Below are 7,349 nucleotides of genomic sequence, written 5' to 3' on the forward strand. Positions count from 1 at the left end.
GGTCAAATAACTTTATGAATATGCAAAATGTTCTGTAGTTCAAAAGTTAAAATCATACGAAAAGGTAACCCAGAGAAGTTTTCTTCAATCCCCATATGCATGAATTTTATTAGTTTATGGTTTATCCTCTCTTATTTGCAAAAAAAGAAACAAATATATACGTGTATGTGTATACATATGTATGTCCTTATTTTGCCTTTCTTTTAATTCAAATGGTAGTATTTGGTATACACTCCTTTGCACTGTATTCTTTTCACTCATATTGCTCTCTGTTATGTATACACCAGTCTTTCATAACACTAATTTTTCACTATACGGTCTATTTTATTTGCCCTATCAAATATATTTGTACTCACTTCATCTTAAGGGTTAGTTTTATATTAAAGCTAAAATAACCTTAGTCCCCCCCTCTTATTTTTGTTATTTTCTATTGGTTTCCTAACAATATTTATTTATTTATTTATTTATTATTTTTTTTTTAAGTTTATTTATTTTTTTGAGACAGAGAGAGACAGAGCATGAACGGGGGAGGGGCAGAGAGAGAGGGAGACACAGAATCGGAAACAGGCTCCAGGCTCTGAGCCATCAGCCCAGAGCCCGACGCAGGGCTGGAACTCACGGTCCGTGAGATCATGACCTGAGTCGAAGTCGGACGCCCAACCGACTGAGCCACCCAGGGGCCCCAGGTTTCCTAACAATCTTTAAATTAGTTAATAATTTCTTTTCTCTTATCCCAATGCACCAGTTTCCCATGTGAATAAATGTCCTTTTACCCTCACCAGTAACTATAAAATAATCAACAAGTATATTCTGTTTTATATCTCCATTACCCTTCTGGCCCTTCAATTATTGTATAATATCTGCTGGGTATGTACTCTTCTCATAACCATCATAGTTTTATGGGTGATTACATAGTTATGCTCATCATTAGTCGTCTTGTCAAAGCCCTTCCCTTTTGGTGGTCTAAAACACCTTTCCTTGGGAAATTCCTCAGGAAGGGCACATGGAAGCAACAGTCTCTGGTTCCATCATGTTCATAACTTTTGACATATTGGCTAGATGTAAAACCTTTGCCTTAGGATTTCTTTCTCTGAATCTTTTCAATATGCTACTTTATGTATTCAGGGATAAAGCCAAAGACAGTCACTTAAGTCATTTGGTATTTTGACTAAACGCCCAAATCATTTTTTTTTTTGTAAACTTCAGACATCTCTTAGAATATACCTTGACAATCTTCATTCAGGATTGATTTTCTAGGTACTAGTGTCAGATCTCTTTATTTCAGGAAAGTTTTCTTAAATGTTACCTTTTTAAATTTCCATTGCTTTTTATTTTCTTCTTCGTGCATCTTCTAACAGATTATTCAACCTATGTATGTGTTGATTTTTTTTTTTTTTTACTTTCTTACATTTATTTATTTTTGAGAGACAGAGTGAGACAGAGCGTGAGTGGAGGAGGGGCAGAGACAGAGGAGACACAGAATCTGAAGCAGGCTCCAGGCTCTGAGCAAGTGTTCAGCATAGAACCCGATGTGGGGCTTGAACCCACGAACCGTGAGTTCATGACCTGAGCCAAAGTTGGATACTTAACTGAGTGAGCCACCCAGGTGCTCTAAGAAATCTTTTTAAATTGCCTTGTGCTTTCTGAGATGTGATTCCTCTGCTCTTTTATTTAGGCTTTCTTTTTCCTTTCCTCTACTCTTTTTCCTTTCTTTTGAATTGAATACTACTCTCAGAACTCCACCCTTTTTGCCTGAAAAGGAGCTTGTAATTTTGAAAGCTCTCACACCCCAGGCTATACCAGCTCCTTGAGACTCTATCTCGAACCCCACAGAGCCACAGCTTTGTTGGAGTGTGCAAGAGTCCTTCTGGTTCCAGTTGGTCTCAAATTGCTTTACTCTGAATTTCACTGAGTCGTGTTGTCAGTTCTAGAATTGTGTTCTCACGTCGGTCAGATACCTCCCTGCTCCCTCCTGCCCTGACACGGATATGCAGAGCAGTGCATGTTTAGTAGTTGCTGGTGTTCCTCCACTTGCTCGTGTTTGGGGGTTCATGAAGCTACCATGTTCATCTAGATTTTTGAAGGTGTTGACCTTGGGCCTTGGATTTTCCCGTTAGAGTTTATCTGTCTTTTTTTATGGGGGCAGGAGGATTTCAGAAGATTTAAAAACCTCGCTGCCCCTGCCACCGTCTTCCCACCACACCCATTGATTTATTCGTTCATGCATTTATTCAACAAATAATTTTGAGCCCTGAATTGTAATCTTATGCCTTTTCGTGTTCTCTCGGTGCCCTTAACTTTCAGGCCCCTGCTGCTTGTTCTGACCTGACTGCCATTGTAATTACCTGTCCATTCAGGCGCATACGTATCTGCCACCTAGGGCGAATCATCCATCACTGGGAGAAGCCAAGGGCCCTCCCCCCATTACCTCTGCGCAACCATACTGAAGAGCTACATGCCCTATGTCTCTTGCTTCTCTTGCCACATCTGGACTGATAAAATAATACAACATAGCGCATTTAATCTGGCTTCCCAAATGGCTGCTCAAAGGGCGTGAAGATACTTGAGGCATAAGAGAGTTAACTTCCTTGGGGCAACCATACCAGTGGGAAACAGAAAAAAGGATGGAGCTGGCCAGGTAGATTCCCTCTACCTTCTTCCTACCTGAGACTATTAGAAGGCACCTCTTCTTTGTTCTGCCTATCCTGAGACATCCATGAAGTTCACTAAGGCACCATCCGCCAGCCAAGGAGTGCTGCATAGCTCTGCACCTTCTCTAGGTGGAGGTGCCTGTTCTCATTCACACAAGAGTCAGGTACAGGCTAATAGCTGCCCCCTGAAGCGCAGACATATGTGAACAATGATGGCCACCTAGAAAAGGAACAGGAACCTCAGAAATCATCAAATCATCACCTACCACCCAGTTCCTTCCATTACATCTTTGCCAGATGGTCTACACTCTGCTGGACTAACCTCTATGAGGAGGTGTTCACAATCTCATTTTCAGCTTTAATTGTTTGAACTTCTCTTTTCCTTTCTGTTTATTAATTTTAAGTTATACTTATTGATCTGTAATTTATATAATTAACAATATATATTGTGTTACCTTAAAATATAACTATATATATAAAGCATATATAATTATACAAACTACAAGTAGAAATACAAACTATAAATTATAGTTTACATTATAATAACATCAAATTGTAGTATATAATTCAGTACCTTATAGATAACATAATTATAAATTATCATATATAATTTAAAATTATTAATATATGCTATAGAGTTATATACTATGTAGTATATAATATGTAATTATAATTATACTTCATTGTATTTATTAGTTATAATTATATATTATATACTATATTATATATAATTATCATATAAACTCTAATTTATAACTTAATCTATAATTTCAATTTTATTATTTAATCTATGATTAACCTTTTTTGGTATAAAGTGAGTTTTGATGAATGCACGTACCCCTGTGTGACCACCAACGCAATCAAGTAAGAATATTTGCATCACTCTAAAAAGATCCTTTGTGCTACTATATAATCATTTCCCTCCTCTCACCTCCAGCAACCACTGATCTGATTTCTGTCCCTATATTTTTCCCTTTTAGTGCATGTCATATAAATACAATCGTGTGTAACCTCTTGTGTCAGACTTCTTTCACTTGATCCAGCCATGTCGTCTCACCTATCAATAGTTTGTTGCTTTTTATTACAGAGTTGTATCCCCTTGTAAGGATGGACCACAGCTGTTCATCTGCTCACCTGTAGAGGGACATATGGATTGTTTCCAGCCTTTAGTGATTACGAATAAAGCTGTTGTAAACATTTGTATACAGACTTTTTTTGCGAACACATGCTTTCCTTTTTATTGGGTGGATAAGAATGCAGTTGCTAGGTCACATGCTAAGCATATGTTTAACTTAATAAACAACTCCCACACTGTTTTCAAAAGTGGCTGTATTGTTTGATATTCCTAGCCGCTATGTATAAGATTATCTTTCAATAATTTTTACAATTTGACAAGTACTACACGAACCCATGCTCATTATTTAAATAAGTCAATCAATACAGACAGGCAAAATTCCCATTTGTCTTCTTAGCAACCCCTCTCCGCTCCCTAAATGCAGCCACTGTGACTGACTGGTGTGTGCAAAAAGTATTTCTTATTTTGAGAAAAATTAAAAACTCTTTGAAGCACCACATCCAAATTCTAATCCCTCCTAGAAGGCATGGCAGTGTGGCAAGACTGCTGTCACTGGTGTCAGCCACACCTGGAATTTAGTCCTGGGTCTGCCACTCTCTAGCTCCAAACAAAGTGTGGAAATAGCAGCATGCATATAATTAAGATGGAGATATAAATATCTCCTTATAATTCATATATGAAAATAAAATATTTAAATATACATTATATATATTTGAGTTTCCATTTGCCATTCCTAATTAATATAGATTTCTAATTTCTCTGCCATTACTGGACAGTAAAGGTTAACACATTAATAATAGCAGATTGCCTTGGACCCTACACAAGGCACATTAGTGTAAAATATTCATCTGGAACTTAGTTGTCCAGAAAAGTCTGCAGGAAAGCCTTAGGAAGACGAATAACGAGAGCAGCGACTATATATAGCCCATTTCTAATATTTATAAATTCGCTGTGACTGACCAAATGCAATCATGAGCTTAAAAGTAGTGAAAACTTAGAATGGTGAGTGCCAGGGGCTTGGAGGGAGGGGGAACGGGGGAGGTGCTGTTCAACGGGTATAAAGTCTCAGTCACGCAAGATGAGAAAGTTCTAGATCTGCTGTATGACATCGTGTTTACAGTTAACAACACTATACATTCAAAAAGCTAAGAGGGTAGATCTCAAAGTATGTTTTCTTAAGACAATAATCAAAAAGGGAGGGATGTTAGTGGAAAATTTGGTAAAATCCTAGTGAAATCTGTAATGTAGTCAATAATATTGTATTAATGTTAATTTCTTAGTTTTGACAAATAGATAATGGTTATGTAAGATGTTAACATTCAGGGAAGCTGGCTGAAAGGTATACACTAATTCTCTGTATTATCTTTGCCATACTTCTGTAAGTCTAAAATTATTCCAAAGTAAAAAGTGTATTATTTTTAAGTAACGAAAACCAAGTCACCCACACAAGGGTATTTGCTGTATGATTTTTATAATGACAAAAATTGGGGGGGGGCGGGGAGAAATCATTTAAGAAGGACTTGACTAAAAAAAAAATAGTATGTATCATATAGTTATTAATAAGATAAAGTTAATGGTGAATATTATGTAACAACACGGAAAGCAGTGAATAATATATTATTATGTAGGAAAGGAAGCTTACCAAAGTTCATTTGTGTATGTATGTATGTGTATATATATATATATATGTATATATATATACATATATATAAATATATAAATTTTATGTAAAAGATATGTATGTGTGTGTAGGTTAGTATAAAAGATGCCTAGAAAATTAAACCCCAAACTGTTTACATGGTAATTTATTCAGGTACTGGTTGAGGGAAAAGCTATGTCCATTTTTTATACATGGGTTGTACATATAAGTTGTGTTGAATATTTTATTGAGCTCAGGACAGCCCTTGGTCAAGAGAGGCTCCCACCTCAGAACTCAAGAGTCTGAAAATCACAAGTGCACAATGCAAAGGTAAATTTATTAAGGGATCCGGTACCCTCTGCTGACACGGAGCAGCCACGGTCCTAGAGTCCACACTGGTGACTTACACCATTCAGGCCACAGGAAACGTTTCTCTCCATCTCTTGCCCTCTGTTCTAAAAACAGTAGGTGACTTTATCCAAATGTCATGAGGAATCGTGGGTTGTTCTGCAAACATCATGGAAGGACATCGCTTAGGACTGTCAGGAAAATCTGAGCTGTGGAAGCACTCCGGTAAGAGAAAAGACAAATTAATTAACTTGTCAAATCCTTCCTCTCACATATCATTGATGTTATAGATTCTTGCATAATAAAGTACCAATTCCCCACGAGTGTTTAGCATCTATTTTCTTGCTTTCTTGAAGTTCCAGTTTGCAGACCTATAAGTCTCTCACAAATCACTGCAGAATTTGCAATAGTCACATACAGCAGCCAAAGAACAGTATGCAATAATAAACCAAACATCCCTAATTCTTTTTTTTATACATAGTCTAGACACAGCATGCTTAAGCATGAAGCATAATCCCAATTTTTTGCATTAACAGCTGATGGTCACAGAACACAGGAATTGCCAATCATTTTATATTTATAAAAATATCTTCTAAGATATAATTAAATTTTAAAACAAGTAACTAAGCTTTATTTGAATAGTTTTCATTTAAATTTTACTGTTCATTAAATATTATTTCGTTTTTGCTCCTTAATAATTTTTTGAGACATTATAGGAAAAATAATTTTAGCTTTTCAATATTTTAACATTTACTTTAATTACATTTTGATGAAATACAGGCAAACTTGGAATCTTTTGAATATGATTGCATTTAATCTTTTAATCCTATAGATCATGGAGAGTGAAAACATGCTGGCATTGGGAGAGAACCACACATAATGAACGTGGAGCTCAGAAAAGGAAGGGCTAAAAAGAAAACAGAAAAAAAGCGGTTTGCTTCAATTTTTTTAAATTGCAGGCAATGAAAGTGAGCAGACTTCTGCTAAGCATGACCCACATACAATTTACAAACATTATAAGTTATTTACTTAATGAAGACTTACTGGCTGAGCAAAACAACAAAATGGGCAAGGAAAGTATTCCTAGCAAATCTACAACCTGAACAGATCAGATCAAACACTTGTGGCTTTATGTACTTGAGTAATGCAGTGTTTTTTCCTGATCAAAGTTGATAATGAAAAAGATAATATAAAATTCACAACTTAGAAAAAAATAAATGTGATTCTGGCCTGCCCATCAGACAATAAAGAAATTACAAAAAAAAAAAAAAAAAAAAAGAAAGAAAAAGGCAAATTGGATCAGAAAACTAAAAACTTTGAATTTTTACTGTTTATTGGAAAGTCACCCTAGAAAATGTCTGTCATGACCTTTTAAAATCATGAGAATGCATCCAGAACAACATAAGTAACTTCAAATTATTGGTTATGAATTCTCCATTGGATAAAGATGGGAGAAAATGTTATATTTCGTATTATAATAAAATGTTTTTTTCAAATGGAGAAACTATAGAAATTTTGTTGTATTTTAAGTTGAAAGACAAAAATATTATGTTACAATTACCACACATTTCCCAGCCAATCTTCACAAGTCTAGCTAAGGAAAATGTTTGTGAGTGGAAATACTTAGTTTCTCAAT

General features: G+C 35.7%; 1 long non-coding RNA gene across 2 annotated transcripts in view; it reads right to left on the bottom strand.

The window, feature by feature from the left end:
• Positions 1-5,683: 5,683 nt before the first annotated feature.
• The window catches only part of LOC121041551 (uncharacterized), a 64,594-nt gene continuing 62,928 nt past the window's right edge, over positions 5,684-7,349 (bottom strand). For both annotated transcript variants that reach the window (XR_005795784.1, XR_005795783.1), the window contains one exon: positions 5,684-5,933. This is a non-coding gene — a long non-coding RNA (uncharacterized LOC121041551). The remainder of the gene's footprint in view (positions 5,934-7,349) is intronic.

This window comes from Herpailurus yagouaroundi, unplaced genomic scaffold (genome assembly GCF_014898765.1).
Source record: "Herpailurus yagouaroundi ecotype Mexico unplaced genomic scaffold, PumYag 29, whole genome shotgun sequence".
Classification (NCBI taxonomy): Eukaryota; Metazoa; Chordata; class Mammalia; order Carnivora; family Felidae; genus Herpailurus; species Herpailurus yagouaroundi.